Source organism: Miniopterus natalensis, chromosome 3 (genome assembly GCF_054644295.1).
Source record: "Miniopterus natalensis isolate mMinNat1 chromosome 3, mMinNat1.hap1, whole genome shotgun sequence".
Classification (NCBI taxonomy): Eukaryota; Metazoa; Chordata; class Mammalia; order Chiroptera; family Miniopteridae; genus Miniopterus; species Miniopterus natalensis.
Genome location: NC_142083.1, coordinates 44153780 through 44174988, shown reverse-complemented (window position 1 = coordinate 44174988; position 21209 = coordinate 44153780).

The following is a 21209-nucleotide window of genomic DNA, read 5'->3' as shown; positions in this document are numbered from 1 at the left end:
AGTGTTTGGCATAACATAAGCCCTCTACAAGTCTGAGCCCTTTATGGTCTGTAGGAAGAACACTAATAACGCATTCTGAACAGTGCTTTCCATGCGTTCTGAGGGTAGCGAAACAGAGGCGTGAAACAGCATTATGTATGTGAAGTATTTGCAGCACAGAATTCAGGCAGTTAAATTTGCAAACCATAGAGTGAGATCATCATGAGAACTATCTTTGACCATATTTAAGAGGTTATTCCTCAGTTTGGAGTTTCAGAAAAAGATGGCAGGGAGGTACAATAACCATATTTGCAATTAAATATAGCATGACACCAACTTAGTAGAAGAGTTTTGAGTCATTGAAAATAGAAGGTAGGATAGAACCATTTGATTGCCCAATGACCTCAGATTCTGAAACTTCTAAATATACTTTTTAAATTAGACTAATAAATAATACATCTTATAAATTCATTTCTGAGAGTTGAGTGGGCCAGGATCTAATTTCCCTTGTGTAAAGCTTCTGTATCTTAGCATTAAGAAAAATTATGTTTTTCCTGTTTAATTTTTATGTGGCATTCAAGGCTGTTAATGTTAAAGTTGAGATTTTTGTATCTCTTAAAATAGGAGACAATTTATTTAAGGAAATAGAATCTCAATATCTCACTTTAGTTTTAATATTAATATTTTGAAATGGAAAGTGTCCTGACTACTAATAACTTCACTCATTAGTGTCCATTATAGTCTGAATGATAAAAACAATTGTGCCATACATTTAAGCATGAATATTATTATTATTTTCACATTCTGTTTATTTATGTGTTCCTTTGATCTTGTTATGTTCTGTCTGCCCCCTAGAGCAGACCTCGCCTTGAAAGAACTCAGTAGCAGTTCTCAGGAACAGGCGTTTCAATTAAGCACGGGTATTATTATTAACGAGCATCTGCTTGATAAAATTCCTTTCTAAGAGATAAGATGATTGACTAATTTAGGAAAACAACGAGCATGCAAAGGGAGTTGCACATATTATTAGGCTTATTTATTAAATTTACACTCCCAAAACGACAAACTTTGTACTTGGTTCTTGATTTCACAGCAAAATAGCCTCTTGTCTATAGCCAGGTTGAAATAAAGAAGTGCTGTAGTTCAGTCACTTGCCACTTTATGGAGTATTTATTCCATAAACACGTATAGCTAGTTGATAACAATCACTTATCTGCCAAAACATTGTTTGCCATATGTTTCTAAGAATTTTCAGCATACATAGATCATGTTAGTCAAATAAAGACATTTTCTGTGGTCATCTTGAAGGTATTTTTTAATGCTTGTGAAATATTTGCAAGCAGCCTCCATCTCCAGCTTCTCTATGGTCCGTGACATTTCCATGTGTATTTGTCTGCCACGTCTTGGCACAGGAGGGCTTTTCTCTTGTGTAGCACACTCACACAATATAGCAACATAGTTCTTTTCATAGGCAATCAACAGATAAGGCTGCCCACATACCTTGTCTGATCCCTATTCCCCTTAGAGCACTTCAACTTCTAACTAGTATTTTACGTACGTCAAATAATTTTAGTCTGGAAGAATGAATAACTAATATAATTAGTTATATTGGTATGAAAAATTATAGTGAATTCCCACCAATGTTTTACAATGAATTATTATAATTTAAAATATGGATTAGTGGACATTTGGCCCTGTCCAAAACATCCATGGAGACATTTGATCCACACCAAAATGTTCTTGATATTTGGTCCTGTCAAAACAGCCATGCTTAGAATGGATGTTTATTTATACTTTTGGTTTACATGACTAACACATAAAAATACTATTATGTTTTATTTGTCCAATATTTGTGCTGCAGCTGTATTGTCAATAACAACTCTGTGCCTCGGTAGCCTAGCTGGTAAATGAATGGCACATGAGGTAGATAAGTGGGTTGGGATTCAAATCTTGTAGAAGAGTGGGATTCATATTAACTAGGGACCAAATGTCTCCATGGAAGTTTTGGACAGGACCAAATGGCTTCAAGGAAATAATGTAAATCTGCAGGTTGAGATCTACGTATTTTGTCAGCTTTTTCTAATTCAAAGATGTCTTTGTATCTTTGCCTGATATCCTTTTATGAATAAATTTTCAAATTTCTTTTCTATAAACATCAATTATTCCATATTATGTGGTATGCTAATCGCAAAAGTATTATTTTCGATTGATTTGTCTAAAGTGGAATTTCTGATGTTCCCCAAACCTACCCATTCCACAACTTTCCCCATCTCTGATAGTGACTATCACACTCTTAGTTGCATACACCAAAACCCTGGTATCGTTAAAGTTTCTATTTTTCTCCCACCCAAAATCTAATCCATTCCCTTTACCTTCTAGCACTAGTCCAGTCCAGTCCAAGTAACTATCACCTTTTCTATGTTATCGTGATAGTCTCACAGAGGAGAAGGATTCAATATGTATTTACTGAATTAATTAATCAGTTAATGAATATGATGACATTATTGATCTCTTGGCCAATAAGTAGCCTTCACTGTAGAAATACCCTAGCCTTATATATACCAAATATTAAAATACCCTGTGTTCACTTATGTGTATGTCATCTCTTTCACATAGAGAATCACTGTTACTCCAAGTGACAGCTACTCTGATTCAGTAGTGCCACTAAAGATAATGCTGTACATATTGCTCTGTCACAGTTGAGGTTAGTTAAAGCTGACAGCAAATAAGATAACTACTTATCACTGGTCAAACTGAAGCCGCACAATAATTAAAAACCTACAAATTCACTTTCAGTCAAACATGACTAAGGGAGCAAGAAAAGGAAACTGCAGGAGATAATCTAATATTCCTGGGCTTATTGAGGACATTTGCACATCACTTTGCAAAAGATATGTTTCTTTAGAGCAAACAAGGAGATATGGTATCAATTGCATTTGTGTAATGTTAGTTTATTTTAGAGAATTATGAAAACTCTTACCCCAAATAAATTATTTTAAAATGTACTACATTCTATATTTGAAATTATTTTGGGGAAATTTGCATTAAGCAATTTGCTTTATTAAATAATGATTGGTTGGCTATCAGCTTACACTGTGGTTATAGAAATGTGATTTTAATAAGCAGAGGAAAGCAAAATCAATTTTTTTAAGTTTACTGATAACATTACCAAATGGAATTAAAAAAAAAAAAAATGTTTGAACAAGGTGGGTAGGTGTAGCGTTTCCAATCTTGCTAATATTTTGTACAACGAAATTCAAAAATCAAACTAAAAAAAACAAATAAAATAATATGAGTGCAAGAAAGGGGTATTTAGATATTGCAAAATCTGGCCTTCTTATTTTACAGACCCAGAAAGGTTAGTTGTTTAAATAATGTCCTGATTTGGTGCCACTATGCTTGAGTTTTATCCCAGAGGGATGGATACTGTGATGTGTTACCAGATCTTTCTAATAATGAATGAGAGAATTATTCCCCCCAGCACTGAGAGTGCTGCCAGAGATGGCCCTTAGCTTCCTGCCCTCTTTGGAGATTACTTTGGCTAAAAATGTAGGTCTTGCCCAAAGTCATGTCTCTTTCCATGGCAGCCTGCTTCTAAAAATTGATCAATGTGTAGGTTAATAAACAGACCCCCCTGCCCAGCCGGTGTGGCTCAGTGGTTGAGCACTGCCCCGTGCACCAAGAGGTTGCTGGTTCTATTTCTGGTCAGGGCACATGCCCGGATTGCAGGCTCGATCCCCAGTGGGGGCCTGCAGGAGGCTGCCAATCAATGTCTCTCCCTCATTGATAATTCTCTCTCTCCTTCTCTCTTCCTCTCTCTCTTAAAAAAAAAATCAATAAAGACATATTAAAGAAACAAACAAACAGACCCTCTTCCCCATTGTGAAACAACTCTAAAGCCCATTCCAGCTCCAGAGTTTCCATCGAATGACTGAGGCTTTCTTTGGGAGTGTATAACAGTTCAATTCTCTTGACCAAGCCTTCTTCTTTCCCTTCTTTTTCTCAGGGCTAATTCCAAGAATGCTCCCAAATAATTCCCATTATCAGCATCTACTTCCAATGCAATTCAAAACGCAGCACCTCAGAATGCCTAATGTGGGCTCAAATCACAGCATTCTCTTTTTATGGAGATTAAGGAGTAGAGATGGAGCTGTGGGTCCTAAAAAATATGAGTAATGTGGGCATTTGGGTGATGAGTGAAAACTACATCAATGTAGTAGACTATAATTAACAAAAAAACATTCAGGACTGTAGTAAATGGCTGGCAAACTCTAATTGCTCAATAAATAAAGTTTACTACATCCATACAGAAATAGGCTTTCTCTAGCTAATCTACCTACCACTAATTCTTTGACAGTTGTGATGGTCTCATGATCAATCTCCCCACTCACTGAGCCCACTGCTGCAGCCTTTAGAGACTATTATAAATAATGCATCCATAGAATAGTGAACATGATATTTTCCTGATATCTCCAATCTTCTAAAACCCTAAATTTCACCTGAGTGACACATCTTTTTCACATTTTATGAGCTACTGCTACTGAAAACTCATTAAGTGATTAACAGAAGAGAAACTGCAAGACAATCCTCATTAGCAACCTTCATACTCTCTTGCCATGTAATGTAACATTCATAAATTCCAAGGATTAGGACAATTTTAGAGCTATTATTCTGCCCTCTATATGGAATTACTGAGTTTGGCTACTAGACTTGATGGGACTCTGACACAATAAAATATTCCATTTATTAGGCAGAACTGCTCAGCTGATTTCTTGTTGAACCCCAGGGCTGTCTTAAACTTGTGAGTCCTGGAACTACTTCACTTACTTCTTATATGACATCTTGAGTCTTTGCAGAAATACAAATGCTGTTTACACCTACTCAGAATTACTTTATTTTTCTTTCTTTGTTTTAAAAAATATGTTTTTATTGATATTTAGAGAGAGAGAAGAAGAGAGAGGGATAGCAATAGAAACATTGATGAGAAACATCAATCAGCTCCCTCCTGCACACCCCACACCAGGGCTCCAGCCTGCAACCCAAGCATTTGTCCTGATGGGGAATCAAACCAGCGACCTCTTGGTTCATGGGTAGATGCTCAACCACTGAGCAACACCGGGAAGGCTTCCTTTATTTTTCTTATACTCTTCTTCCTCTGCTCAACTCAAAGTTGTAGTAGATTTAAAATATCTATAATTTTAACCAATTAAATTTTTTTTATATCTTTATTGATTTCAGAGAGAGGAAAGGAGAGGGAGAGAGATAGAAACATCAATGATGAGAGAGTCATTGATAGAGCCCGCAACCCGGGCATGTGCCCTGACCGGGAATCGAACCCGGATCGCCTGGATCCTAGGTCGACGCTCAACCGCTGAGCCATGCCCGGCTGGGCTAACCAATTAATTTTTAAATGAAAGACCTGAGAGCTAAAAGCATAGTTTTGGAAATATTTTTCTTTTCCTTATATACCAATGGTATGTATTTACTGCTTTTCTTGTCTTTCCCATTTTACCTTAAAATGAAGTTATTAATAATTTTATGTTTATATTTCTACTATAAAGAAAATCAATTGTCTCAAATTGTTCTTTGTTTTGTTCCTTCCTTTAGAATTCCATGCATACTAGATGTTCAATAAATATTTGTTAAATGGAAACAGCATTAAATGTTAAAGCAAACCATTTTGAATCTAGTACTTTTAATCCAGGTAAGCGCTTATTGAATTCAGAGCCACAGTCCTACCTTTGAAAGTGTACCTGTCAGCAGGATGTATATCTTAAAACTTGCAGACCACAGTTTCACAACCTTAATCGCAGAGCCTGCTGTCCTCCTGACCTATTCAAAGCTTTGAAAGTCAGCAGTGGAGCTGGACTCCTATTGATGATCAATGTTTTGATTGCTCAAAGAGCTTCACATTTCTCTTACTTTCCCTTGGCCAATTTTTATAGACGTTTCACTTATCCAGTTCCTCTCCAGCATAAAACAAAACAAAACAAAAACCCCCAATCTGTTTCCCTGTCTTATATGCAAATTTTAAAAAGCAGTAATGATGAGGTGTTAGTATGCCATTATTAAGAAAAATAGTCAATGTAATAGACTATTCAAATAGCCTGATTATTTAACAAAAAGATACTCAAGCCACAAGAAAACGCGCAATAGGCTTGTATTGCACTGTCAACAAGATAAGGCCTAATGTTATTAAATTCATATACCAAGTTATATAAACTTAAAATTAAACAAAAGCTTTTAGGATGCAATCTCAAAATCTCAAGCTGAAATGATAAATACTAACCATGTTTTATGAAAAACTTTAGTGATTAGAACACTGAAACAGAGATGCAATACATCTTTTTTGGCCTTAACTGCAAAATTTTGTTTTGTATAAGGGCATAATTAAATCTTTATTGAAAGCTATGTCTAATATATTGTAAATTTGTATTAGGGGCTCTTTTCTTAGAAGTATTGTTCTGATAGGGAAATGGTGAGGGGTAATAGTATAATACAAATAAATGTTTAGCACAGAGTAATACAGAAGTAGAAGTTGGTACTTATTATTACTGATCTTTTTTCTCTTTCTGTGGTATTAGTACAGTGACTAGAATTTACATATTAGTGCTTTCTGGAAGTGTTCTAGAGGTTTTTGTTAAAATTTAATTATTTTATAAAAGGAAAATTAATGATATATATTTTAACTGTTAGTGTTTTGTCTCAATTTAAGCTAATTTCTACCTTCAGCAAAATGTCCCTCAAATTTGAAGTGAATAAAAAGGCACAGGGAGCCCTCAAGCGCAGAATACGCACGGGATACAGTGAGGGCAGGAGATGCAATAATTAGCATGCTCTGGAAGAGACAAGGGACAGTGGGGAGGTATTCACATAAAGTGTCTTTAGCACATCCAAGTCCCTCAGATGAACACTGTAAATTATGGTGTGCTGGATATATACAGAAAGCTGCGAGACAAGTCAGCTGTGGCCCCTATGCCGTATCTTGTCCATTCAGATTGTTTGTCTGTGGCCTCCATTAGAGACAGGGTGTGTAGTTCTCACTGTCATTCTGACAAAAATGGACTTGAATAATAATTAATACCAGATCCTAAAGAATGCCTTAGAACATGACATGGAACTAAATACTTTTTAAAAGCATGATATGCTATGATGGCAATGAGCCACAGTCAGAAAAACTATGATAATACAGTTGATTAAAATTTGATAATCATGGGGCTAAGTGAAATAAGTCAGTCAGAAAAAGACAAATACCATATGATTTCACTTTTATGTGGAATCTAAAGCACAATATAAATGAACAAACAAAACAGAAATAGGCTCAAAGATATAGAAAACAGGCTGATGCTTGCCAGAGGGGAGGGTGTTGGGGAACTGGGTGAAAAAAGTGAAGGGATTGAGAAGTACAGATTGGCAGTTACAAAATAGTCAGAGGGATATAAAGGACAGCATAGGAAATATAGTCAATAATAGTGAAATAACTATGTATGGTGCCAGGTGAGTGCTGGAAATATTGGGGGGACACTTTATAAAGTATATGAATGTCTAAGCTGTGTGCTGTACAGCTGAAACCAATACAAAATAATAATGAATGTAAACTGTAATTGAAAAAAAATTAAGAAAAAAATAAATGATGATGAACAAAAATAGTGCTGACAGAAAACTGTTTTAAATAATTATAACAATATTTAAGAGGACACAGTTTTAATGTGGAAAGAACAGTGTAAAATATATAGTCTGTAGTATTCTCTTCTGTGTATTTAAAGCTAACACAATTAGTGAACAAGGGAAACAAAATGGCAAGTCTATGAGAATTATTTGCTCTTCCACAAATTAAATAGATTAGACCAACATAAAGAGTATTCACAAACTATGTTTTCAAAAAGTAGCTCAGATCCCCTCTTTTAAAGCTGACTTTTTGAAGTCTTTCTATTTCTAATACCTTTTATTGGTCAAGCAGCAGAGACATGAAATTGCCATTAGTTCCAGCTATTAAAGAAAAGAAGCAATAAACTTCCATCTTCATTAATCACATCTAGACCTCCAATCCAAAAATAGGGGTTCTCAGTGGGTAATCATCAGTTTAATAGTTTGATAATTTCAATTACTTTTAATATCTAGCACCAGAGAATTATTAGAAGCAAATTAGTTAGAGGCAAATATGTCAATTAATATAAAGTGACCATCAGTCACTAATTTTTATACAGATCAGAGTCCACATTAAAATCAAGGCCAAATTCAAAATGGCACGCTGCCTGCTATGGGCACTGACAGGTGATGTGAAATGAGTTTATGATATGCATAGAGAAATATATTTTGACAAATCTTGTTTGTGGCTTTTTTTGTGTGTGTTAAAAATTCATATAAACCTTTATCGAATTGGGCAGCAAATGACAATCCCAGAGGACTCAGCTGCTCTAAGATATTTATCCTGCGTTTGAGGAAAGCCCTATCAGAAGATTCATAGACAGGTAGAGTGTGTGGTATTGATGCTAATTCTTAGGGAAACAAGGCTTTATTTTGATACTTTTTTTTACAACTGTTTAATGATTTCAGTTCCTAAAACTGACCCTATTGTTATAAAGTCACTCAGACTTTTAGGGCTAGTGGGGCAAAATGACATTTTTAAGTGTCTTATTATATTTATAGCTGAAAAATAGGGGGGGATCAGGGAAATCCAAAACTTTTTCTTCATTTTTAAAGAAAATAAATAACCATGTACATAGGATGTACTAGCTAAAAACACAGACCCTGGAGCTGGAGAGTAATAGTTCAGAATTCAGCTCTACATATTTAGGTAACCTTGACCAGCTTACTGAGCACTCCTGTACCTTAATTTTTGCATCTCTATAACAGGAATAATAATAATAAACCTGACTCAATTCTGGCAGGAACTGACTAACTTTTTGAGAACTGAGTAATTTATTTCTAATACATTCCATTCACTATGATCAGTCTACTATATAGAGACCCATTCATTAAAATTATTGCCTCCAAGGTATGTGACTGTGGCCTTAAAGTCAGTTCATATAACATGACTAAGGATCATTCTCTTCCTTACATGTATTTCCCCTCTATCTTTATAAATCCCAACTTGAGCACATGTTATTACAAAATACTGAGAGACTGAGTGGTTTAAATAGAAATGCTGGTGCTTTTTTTTTATTACAGTTTGCATTCAACACGTTTTTTGTATTAGTTTGAGGTGTACATCACAGCAGACAGACATTCACATAGGTTACAAAGTGTTTTCTCCAATAACTCAAGTCCACCTGGCACCATAGTTATTAAGTATTGTTAATCAGGGGATCCAGGATGGCCGTGGACTGAGTGGAAGCTACACTGACACTCTACCAGGACCAATCCGGATTTACAACTAAAACATAGAAAAACCATCCTGAAAACCAACTGAAGACGAGCTGGAGAGCACCCTCGTAACCAAGGAGGAAAAGTGGAGACCACACAGGGACCGGTAGGAAGTGCAGATGCGAGAGGGCTGGCTGGGCTCCCACAGGCAGCAGCTGAAGGTCCGGGGGGAGATCTCAGCTGTGGGGGGTCCCACTGAGGACTCTGGGGCCTAAACCCCAGGCTGGGCCTCCCAGCCCAGAGCACCAGAACCGAGAAAGGTGCCCACATAACATCTGGCTGTGAAAAGCAGCCAGGTTTCTGTCTGCCAGGGAGAGATGGCTGGAAATGCAGGCACCCTCCTGAAAAGCCAACGCACAATGTTTCGTGCGCAGCCACTCACCTTGGGCTCCAGCGGAGGGGGAGTGGAGTGGACTGGAGCTGTGTGGGGAGAGTCTGGGGAGAGTCATTCCCCCAGACTGTGGGGCACATCTATCTTGGGAGGTGAATTTTTGGCTTAACCTGAGGGGGGAAGCAATTGGCCCACCCTGCTGGAGAGCCTCTGCCCTGCCCAGAGGAGTTTCTACAGCCTGAGGCTGGTTAAGAGACTGGTAACAACCAGCCACCTCACCCTGTGGAGCTTCTACAGCCTGAGGCTCATTAAGAGAATCAGATTAATCAGTCTGCAGACTGAGGCAGACCTCGGGTGCTTCGAGTCTTTGCCTGATCTGCTTCGGGACCTGGGCCTTAGAAAAGCAGACTTTAGTGTGCATCTTGGTCCTGTCCAAACACACCCAGCCCCAGCATGTAAAGTCTTGCCCACAGAAAAGAATAGTTCTTATTGTTATCTATGAGTCATATTCCTTTGTTTAGAATTCATTTGTGTAGGTCTAAAATAAAATACAAACCTCAATATTGTAAACTTAATGTTTGTTAAGGCATGAGAAATAAATATATACACATGTGTATAAAAAATACTGTAGAATATATACTGCACATTTGAAAAAATAAACATGGATAGGTACTTGGGGGAAAAGCTATTTGATAAAAATTGTATTAACAAATCTCTGGAATTAAATATATGATTCTGGGGAAAACTGTTACTGCAAGAATAAATGAAAATTATCTCTACATGCACAGACTGAAACTTGAAAATATTATTCAAATGTTTAGATAATTTTTCAAGACAATATTTAAACAGGATACTTAAGTGATTCCACTATTATATTACAGTGGTACCTGGCTTTTGGAATGCGATCCGTTCCAGAAGGCGGGTCCGGCTCTGAAACCCGAGGAGACACAGCCGCCGCCTCGGGGCCCTGCCCCAGCCGAAGCCGCGTGGGCCGCCCACTTCCGAGGCGGGTCCGAACCCAAGCGTTTCCTTCCGGGCTTAGGGCGTCGGAACCGCGATGTTCGTCAGCGGAGACGTTCGAAAACCGAGGTACCACTGCATATTGCTCCTTTATAAAATTAACTTCTAAAATAAGTAATAAATTCCAGAAGCTGTGGAGAATTAATATACTGTGCAGGAGAATATTTTAAACAAAATTTAGCATTTCACATTATTATACATGCCTAACTCTAAATTGACAATAGATATAAAATCACCACTATTTTCCCAAAGAAAAAAATCACTCAAAAATGTTTTGGCCATGCCCGGCCTGGCGTGGCTCAGCGGTTGCGCATCGACCTTGGGTCCAGGAGATCGAGGTTCGATTCCTGGTCAGGGCACATGCCGGGCTGCGGGCTCGATCCCCAGTGGGGGGCGTGCAGGAGGCAGCCGGTCAATGACATCACTGGTGTTTCTCTCTCTCTGTCCCTCTCCCTTCCTCTCTCTGAAATCAATAAAGGTATATTTTAAAAAAATAATAATAAATAAATAAAAGCTTAAAAAAAGATGTTTTGGCAAAGTTTTGCAGATATAGATAAAATACTAAAGTCATATATTTAAAAGCAGATCTAATACAAAATACTATAATCATTTAAATATATCTCTTTTTTTCACATGTATTTTTCATGAAACAATTTTATTTAATCTCCTCATTGGAGTTTTGTCAGCACTATCTTTTGTCAGATTTGAACCCCTCAGTAAATTAGCATAGTAATTTAGACTTCCAGAGAATATTGTATCAATTTATAAGTTGAGATACAAAATATTTTGAATCATGTGTGGCACTATTACTAAAAATTGTACCCTACTACTCAAATAGCTATTCACGCAAATTTAAGACACTTTTTTGTAGTGCATTGTTTATTTTGTTTTGTTTACAATATAATTTTATGAGTAAAAGCCCATTGTCAGCAGTCAAATCTTCATGTTAGTAATCCTGCCTCTTGATAAAAAATCAGTCAGTTGTCAGCAATAAGCCTTCCTAAAGTAAGTCTTCCATCATGCAAATGTTTCTTTTAAAGTCATACATACACAAATAAACGACCTTTTAGTTCTTAGTTTACTAACTTAAAATTACATTGTTTGGCACTGAGACAAAATATACTCTGATTTCACTGTCTCCGTTCTGCCCTGATCTCTAATACATTTAGTCAGGAGGGTTTCCACGTTGTCCTACAAACTGCCACATTCAATAATCATGACACCCATGACCTGGAATGCTTTTCTCCCTGGGGTTATTCCCGTCAGCCGCCATCCAAAGATCACCTCTGTCTAGTTTCCCTCCGTGAGTATTTTCCTTCCATGAAAACTTTAAAAACTGATGCAATCTGTATTGATTCCAGTGTTAAATCCTTACAAAACAATATGTAGCACATTATTCTGATTTTTAAAATTAAAATTTTGGGTGCCTCATTCTCTTGAGTTTTTCTTTTCTAATGAAAGCATAACTTTCTGGGAAGACATGGTTTATATCTTCTGTTTCATTGTCTCTGTTTATATCATTGAGCAAAGTTCTGAGAATATACTTTGTGTTGCTCAAAAAAAAAAATGGTTCTGGCTTTAAGAAGCAATTTGTAGGTCAACATGTATACTGGGCTTTGAGGTTCAAGGAACTCACTCTAATTGCCTTTTAATACATTGACATATTTTATAGATATATACAGGCTCTGAAAAGCTAAGCTGTTAGGACCAGAAGTAATGTTATTATCTCATGATGTTTTTATCTTTTTCTCATAGTTCAAAAAATATTTTTATCAAGACATACCTAATTCACTACTCTTGACTCCTTCCAACTAATATGTTTACCCTCTGTTTTCCCTGGTTAAAAGCCCAGAGAAAACCACCATAACATGTGTAGACCTCTTTTAGGCAGAGACAATCATGTCTTGTCCCAACCATCTCATAGCTCTTTATCAGTTAGGCTCTCTAGGCTGGTGGTTTCTTTAGAACATGATATTGGCAACTGATAGGTCCTATGCATTGCACTATTATTGAAGATATTTGATTGGGTAGCAAGGGAAATATTTCTGGCTCATTTTATTCTTGAGATTAACAGGATCTATCCATAATGTACTAGGTGTGGCAAACAAAGAGTAAATATTTCCATCTCTTACTCTCCCATTATCTACTTATAACTGAAATGAAATACCTTGCTCCACTCTCACCCCTACAAATGTTTGTTATCTAACTTCTGAGACCCTGACACTCACATTGTTTGTAAAGTTACATACTAACATTGTACTTACTGAAAGGTTTCCTCTCCCTCTTCCCATATTTTTGTGAGAGAGATTTCTGAAATACTACATATATATTAAGTTAATCACATCATAAATAATGTGGTATTTAGGATAAATTATTTTAAATACAGTCCCTTTTTTGAGAAAATGAATAATCAAAAGGACTCAAATGAAAAGCTTTTTTAGTTTACTGTCTTCACATGGCAGAATTTCCTAAAACATTTATTTTGAGTCCCAAAGAGATGATGGTGATTACATATTTTCTGAGTTGTTTGTCTTTATTTTCAATTGAGATATAAATTTCCATCTAAAGTTTATAAATCTAAGTGCTCTCTAAATGTGTTATTCAGTTGCCTGGATTAAAAATATCTGATAATGTGCCTATTTTCCTCATCGACCATCTCCACTCCTCCCACCACACAGAGGTATTTGCCTATTCATCTTGTGCAGAATAATGTGACTTTAACTTAGTTTCAGGATCCAAAAACAGGCCAGAATTAATTTTATTAGCCACACACAAAAAATGTACCATATGATCCAGCAATCCCGCTTTTGGGTATATACCTAAAGAAAATGAAAGGAAGATCTTGAAGAAATATCTGCACTCCCATGTTTATTGCTGCATTTTTCACAATAGCCAAGATATGGGAATAGCCTAATTGTCCATCAATGGATGAACGAGTAAAGAGGATATTTTATAGCATATTTATATCTATATGTACAAAGAAATGTTATTTAGCCATGACAAAGAAGGAATTCTGTCATTTGTAGCAACATGGATGGAACTTGAGGGCACTATGCTAAGTGAGATAAGTCAGCCAGAAAAAGACAAATGTTGTAAGACATCACTTACATATGGAATCTAAAAAAAGCCAAACTCATAGAAATAGAGAGTAGAATGGGGTACCTGGGTATGGAATTTGGGGGAAATGGGGAGATGTTGGTTAAAGGGCATAATGTTTCAGTTATAAGATGAATAACTTCTGGGAAACTAATGCACAGCACGGTTATTATAGTTAATAATACTGTATTACTGTAATATGTAATACTGTATTACATATTTGAAAGTTGCTAAGAGAGTAGATCTTAAATGTTTTCATCACAAAATAAAGTAGTAATTATGTAACAAGATGGGGGTGTTAGTTAAAGTTTTGGTGGTAATGATTTTGCAATATATAAGTGTATCAAATCAACCATTGTATACTTTAAACTTACACTATGTTATAGGTCAATTATATCTCAGTAAATCTGGAAGAAACAAAAACAAAAAACCTCAAAAATAACATAATTTTAAGATAATCTTTTAACTATGCTACTGAAGAACCAGATAGTATTTTTATTAATTTTACATTTCAAGTGTTTTCATATTTTATTATGTCAAGAACTTTAAACATGGATGTGCCCTATATTTTATAGCTTGTTTTGGTTAATTGATGGTATTTTTCCCTTCATTTTTAATGGCATATACAATAATGGTATGAATCACAACCATTGACAAACTTAGATAAGATAAAAGTTCATTTTCAAAACCAGGAAGAAATATCATTAACGTCTTTAATACACAGGTCTCATTTAATAAATATTTCACAAGTTATTATCAAATGAATTTTGGGAGAAGGAAAATAATTATCAGTAGTAATGACTTGTAAATGGTTTTGATAATAACCAGGAAAAGTAAAGCAAAATAGTTTTTCTAAAAAGCAGTAAATCAAGAAAATAAGGTGTGATGCAGTGCATAAAGAACTTAGGGCAATTTGTACATGAGGTGTATTATATAGAATAGATGAAAAGCCATTACCTTCATTACCTCTTCCATGAATATACAGATGATGTGATGTTTCAGAACTGTTAATCTATCACCTCTAATGGGCATTAAATCCCAGTTTGGCTAACAAACACCTATGTTACAATCATCAAAAATTAATACACCATGGACTGTTTATCCTCTGAAGGACATGTCATAAATGGAAAAAGCTTTTGACATATTTTTTATCTACTGAACTGTTCTCTTGAAATTTCTCTCATGAATCAGAATTGTAGCCCATTTAGCCTAGAAGCTTCAAGTAAGTAGCAGTACATAATATCCTTCTTTGTCATTTTTGTAGCTGTGGTTTCCATTCATGTGGGTTTTTGATAAATGAGATAGACTTGTTAAGTAGATAGGTGATCAGACTGGGAATTTGTGTCTCTGAGCTCTTCTGTTCTATTCCATGTAAAAATTTTCAGGGAAAAACACTGACATGAAAACCCCATACATTGTGTTTGCAAATGAACTTGTGAATATACTATTAAAAACAGGAATTTTAGTTACGTAAAGTCGTGCCTATGTGCCAGATTTAGGCATGCTACAGAAGATAGCTAATGCCTTTTCAATTTATATTACATTGTTTTAAAAAAATGATGAGACCAAACCTAGTCTCCTAACATTATAGACAGTATGCACTCAGTATGTACAAGGTGTTTTCCAAACATTTAACAGTATTCAGTGTTTAAATAACTCTATGAAGTGGGTATCATTAGGATCTCCAGTTTACAGAAGAAAATTATACATAAAATAATTTGCTCCAGGTATCACAGATAAGAAGTGAACAGGTCAGTTTTCATAGACAAATGGTCTGACCCTGAGTCTATATTCTTACCAACTATGCAATATTATTTTCATAAGTATGATAATGCCTTCTTTGATAGAGTTTCTTTGGTCATACAGCAGTTCCTCAAATAATGTTTCATTGTTCAATGTTGTTTTGTTATAACATTGATGAGACACCATAGAAATTTGACTCTTGTTTATATCAATTAGCCTATTGTAAAACTGGCTTCCTTATATGTCATTTCACTCAAAGTCTCAGAACCCTGCTATGATGTTTAGTGAGGACTTACTGTACTCAAAATTATGAAGATATCTATTAACTCTTAGCCAGGTATAAGTATAATTAAATCACCCAGCACACAATACCCAGTGTCAGAGTATAGAACTCTTTTCCTTAGGATAGTGTTCTAAAATGTCATTAGAGTATCCTGCTAGGACATAGATTTTTCATTCTCTGATAGCTGATTTAAATTCTCAGGAATAGAAACTAGTACATTAACTGGATAGGCTCAGGAAGCTGGCCTTCAAGCACCGTGTTACAACCAGCTCAGCCAATGAGAACTCTCACTCACGATCTTGAGTTCAGTATCTTTTCTTAGTACGAGATGTGCTACAGCCTCTCCTCTCACAATTTTTGCCATGCTCTTGAGAAAATTTGTAACCTACATTAGCTCACAGATTCTAAGCAAGTTATATTAGAGACTTTGAGCTAAAATTCAGATTTTAGCAGCACAAGAACCTTCAGGGACATGGCAGTGATAAAGAGGCAAAGGTCAGCAAATGATTGAGGTACTTGGAAGCCCTTTGACGTAAAAGTGCATTATAAACTTTAAATACAACACAGGAGAAATGGCCAATGGTTTTACAAATAGGAGGTGGAAGGACGTAAGCCTGAGGAAATAGCATCAGTTTGGGGGGACATGAAAATAATTTATAAAATCTTTCATTTCTGTGAAGATGCCTCCCTCTCCTATACTGAATACATGAAAATGTCTGAAGTAAGCTAATAGGTCCAGTTAGGGTCAATTTTGAGATTAAACTGGTTCCAAAGTTTGGGGGCAAAATAGAATGTATATGTGTTTGGAAAAGAGAAACAGGGAAATAATGTGCCAGTGAAATTGAAAAGATTATGAATATGAAATATTCCCTTTTATGAAAAGCTGTGATGATAGAAGTAAAGTCTAAGATTCCTGACTTCAAATTCTTGAAGTGATTTTAGTTACTAGTGTTTATAAACACAGCATGCATTACCCTATGAGCATTTTTATATTATGGATTACTTACATTAAATTTAATTTTAAGTTGCAAACTTACTCTGCCATAATTCAGTTTAGTAATGATTATTTACCTCTCATCGTTTTGCACTTTCCATTTACCCATTTTCTGAATTACTAAATGATCTGTTCTTCAATTTCTGATGTCTAAACTTGCCGTAACTATTTCTCATATATTAATATCACTTGTGATGCTCTATTAGCATTAACATGACATTAAACGAGACAAATGTAACTAGTATATATCTCTCTTACATGCCACAAAGGAAGTGGGTAATACTGCCAGGACTAGGATAGAGAAAAGAAATGGGAAAGAAAGAAGACTCTATTTAGGTCTGTATCTTAAAAATAAATTTCACAATTTATTTTATTTCAAAGTCCTTGGTACCAATCTGTTTTCTTTCTCTACATTTGGCTTTTATATGATTTACAGGTTATAATAACACCAGGATTTCTCAATGGAGTTACAATATTACATGCCATTAAAATCACATAATTCTACCTGTATTGATGATAATCATGCATTGGAGCAGAAATATGGTATTATATTCCAGACAAACATTTGGTGTTTGGTGTTTGATAATGTTTTAATGTTAAATATCACCATTGTCTGATATTATGTAATGTACTTGAGAAAAATAGGGTCAAACAGCTAAGCAAATGTGATATGTTTTTAAATGAGGGCAAGGTTCATCATGGATTGGTATACATGGGAGAAATAAAATCATTTCTCACTGAAAGGAAAAGAATGCCTATTATTATGAAATTATCTTGAGAGACATAATTATGAATTTTTGATGAGGCTAGTAGTATAAAACTCAATGAATATTTGATTTTATCAAATAAACATATTTAAGTACCTAAACACAAAATCCAGATTTTCAAGTATAATGCAAGCTACCTTTTGAAAATATAAATTTATTTTTTCAAAAATCTCAGCAAAAGCTTTTAATCCACTTATGTCTCTGTATAATTTTAAAAAAAATTTATCCTGACTCTATCATCAAATTTTTATGCGATAAAAGCAAATTGCTTAACTTGTCAAAACATGCAACCCCCGTGTTTTTGCATTAATATAACAAATGTAAACAAAATTATGACTGCTATTATAAATAATTTATTGAATTTATGTATTTTTCAATTGTTAAAATAACATATGAAAACTCTAAACAAGAAAATGATGTTAATGCTAATTGTCAGAGTCTCTTAAGATAAGATAATTATAGGTTGGGGTTATAAAGGTGAATATTAGAAGGATTAATAGCAGGTTTTTAATATTTATAAGAATATTTTATGTATTTCAAAGCTATAAAAATATTCAAGAGCATATATTAGGCATATTATCATGCCTTACAATGATAACTTTATATATTTAAAGGGTATATACATATGCAAGGAAATATATTAAATACATTTGAGTATTTGTAGATTAGAGAATGGGGAAATGAGGGTGGAGTCTTGAATGCATTCATTATTAGTTTGTACCATTAATAGACATGATGAACTTATTACTGTGATGCTGAAATAATATATACCAATAAATAAGTATGGATTACATGTTCTTCCATGGAGTTGAAAAAATTGGACCTACTGTTATTTTTTAACATATATTTTAAAGTGGTTTGATGATGTCAAATTGAAATGATTGATACATTTCTTCAAAGCAAATAATTACATCTTATAAATTTTACATTATTGAAAAGAAAATTATGATGATAATTTTTGATGACAGCTATCCTGGTATATTTAGACTCGGACTTAGTCTCCTGCTATAAAGCAATGGAAAATTAGAAAAAAAAAATATATGAAAGAAGTGTTTTCAGCACAGAGATGTGATACCTGAGGACAGGGAAACATATGTGCCAAGACCACAATCACTGCAGCTTCTAGCTTGAGAAAATTTTCAAAACTCTGTGGGTAAGTGGAGCTAAAGAAGAGAGTGACTGTCTCACTAGGTAAAGGGAGCAGATGACTGAAATTTGAAGAACTGAATAATAAAAGAGAGATGGCTACCAGGAAGCACTAGCAATCTGGGTCACTAAAAAATCTTAAACAGCACATACTCAGAGTAAGACTCTCTAAGGCCTAATAGAGAACCATTATTGGGGGATCTGGATCTGACTGGAACAAAGACTTCAGGATCACTGAGTGCGGAGAAGATGTTGAAGTCTTGACTGATCCAGGCTAGAGAAATCTAGGTGAACACACTAGATATTCAATTGACTCCCAAATTGAGAGAGCAGAAAGCCCATGTCTTAGGAATAATAACCCCAACCAGCCTAAATCAAATAATTCACAGAAGCACAGTGATCTGCCAGTAATTTAAGTGCCTATCTCAGCAAAACTCAAGACTCTTTAAAGGGAAATAAAATAATCCAAAGTCTCTAAGAAGTAACATAAAAATTTTAAAAATACTATTATACATCTAAAAAAAAAAGCAGGAAAATGTAAAGCATAGCAATAGAAGACAAATCAACCCTGATTGGGTAGCTCAATTGGTTAGAGAGTCATCGTCCCAATACACCAAGGTTGTTGTTTCCATCCCCAGTCAGGAGTGGGGGAAAAAGGGGACATCCATAACATTTTCAAAAATAAAGATAAATAAAATAATAAAAATAAAAAACACTCGTTACATTAAGGAAACAGCAAAAAGACTTACAGCTTCTTTCATCTTTTTAAATATACCTTTATTGACTTTAGAGAGAGGAAAGGAGACAAAGAGAGTTGAAACATCAATGATGAGAGAGTCGTCATTGATCGGCTGCCCCCTGCATGCCCCCAACTGGGGATCAAGCCCACAACCCAGGCATGTGCCTTGACTGGGAATAGAACTGTGATCTCCTGGATCCTAGGTCACTGCTCAAATGCTGAGGGACACCCAGCCAGGCAACTTACTTCTAATTAGAAACAATGGGATCGAGAAAACAAGAGAATGCCATCTCTACAGTACTAAAAGAAGAAAACTGTCAATCTACATTTTAATATCCAGCAACAATTTTTCACAAAACTTAGGATGAAATAATGACGTAGGCAAGTAATAGCCAAAATATCTTGTCACAAGCAGTACAGCCCTAAAAGAAATACCAAAGGAAATTTTTAAGTTGAAAGGGAATCATATTCCAATAACAAATTGAAACTTGAAATAAAGGAAGAACTGAAGGTATGGTAAACATATAGATAAATATTCAAGATTATTATTGTTATAATAAGTAATATTTTTATAATTATTATATTAGCATTATAAATATTCTATTTAAATATATATTATATATACACTTAATATATAATATTACATATGCATATACAAAAATTTAACTGTGCAGGGAAGTATATCTAAATGTGAGAAACAAGGTAATTCAGCTTCTAGAAAATAACAAAAAGAACTATTATTTGATTTGAATCGGTAAAGTTTATGAAACAAAATTAAAAATGTGCTTCCTATAAAGAAAGCACATTTATATATAATATATTTTATTTCAGTGTTCAACAAAAGATAGTATTGAGAGTAAAACTATATGACCTACAGTAAAAGAAAAAATATTTGCACCCCCAAAACACACAAAGTGTTTATTTTATAAAAAAACCTCTTACACATTACCAATTAAAAGGTAGACAACCAAGATATTGGAACAAAAACATAAAAGAGTATCTGCAATGCCCAGTAGATATATGAAGAGTCTCAATTGCATTAGACTTCAGGAAAATGCTAATTAAAGTTACAATAGCATAATACTATACATCCACTGACAATACTACTTGGTGAGAACGTGGAGAAACAAGAACTCTTTAGTTGCTATTAGGAGTGTAAATTATGAAACTACTTTGAAAATTTGTTTGGAATTACCACCTAAAATTCAATATAAACATAGTCTGGGGCCCAACATTTTAATTACTAGGTTATATAATCAACAAAAAGAATGCACATGTTTATAGCAGCATAATGATAATAATCTTAAATTTGAGAAAACTCAAGTGTCCATTAACATTGTATTTGTATGTTGCTATAGAACAATGAGAAGAATGTATGAACTACAACTATGCAACACTTTTTTTTTTTTTTTTGCATGGAAGAAACTCATTTAATGTCTCATCCCACTTCTTTGGTCTCTTTTTCATGCAACAACTATTATGGTCATTCTGCAGAATATGTTTTGCAGAAACACTAGACTATTGCCCACTGGATTGGCAGAATCTGGAGTTCCCAAGTATTGGCTTCCATCTCTTCTGTTCCTGCTTAGGAGCACATCCTCTATGGGCCCCATGTGGCACATCCATGTGGGAGCTGGGTTTGGACCAGTGCAGTAGCAAGGCTGCCACTCTGGGGAATTAACTGTCACAAAAACAAAAGCCACAGAGAATTCATTGGGTTGGGGGCTGTTGCTGGTCCATATGCC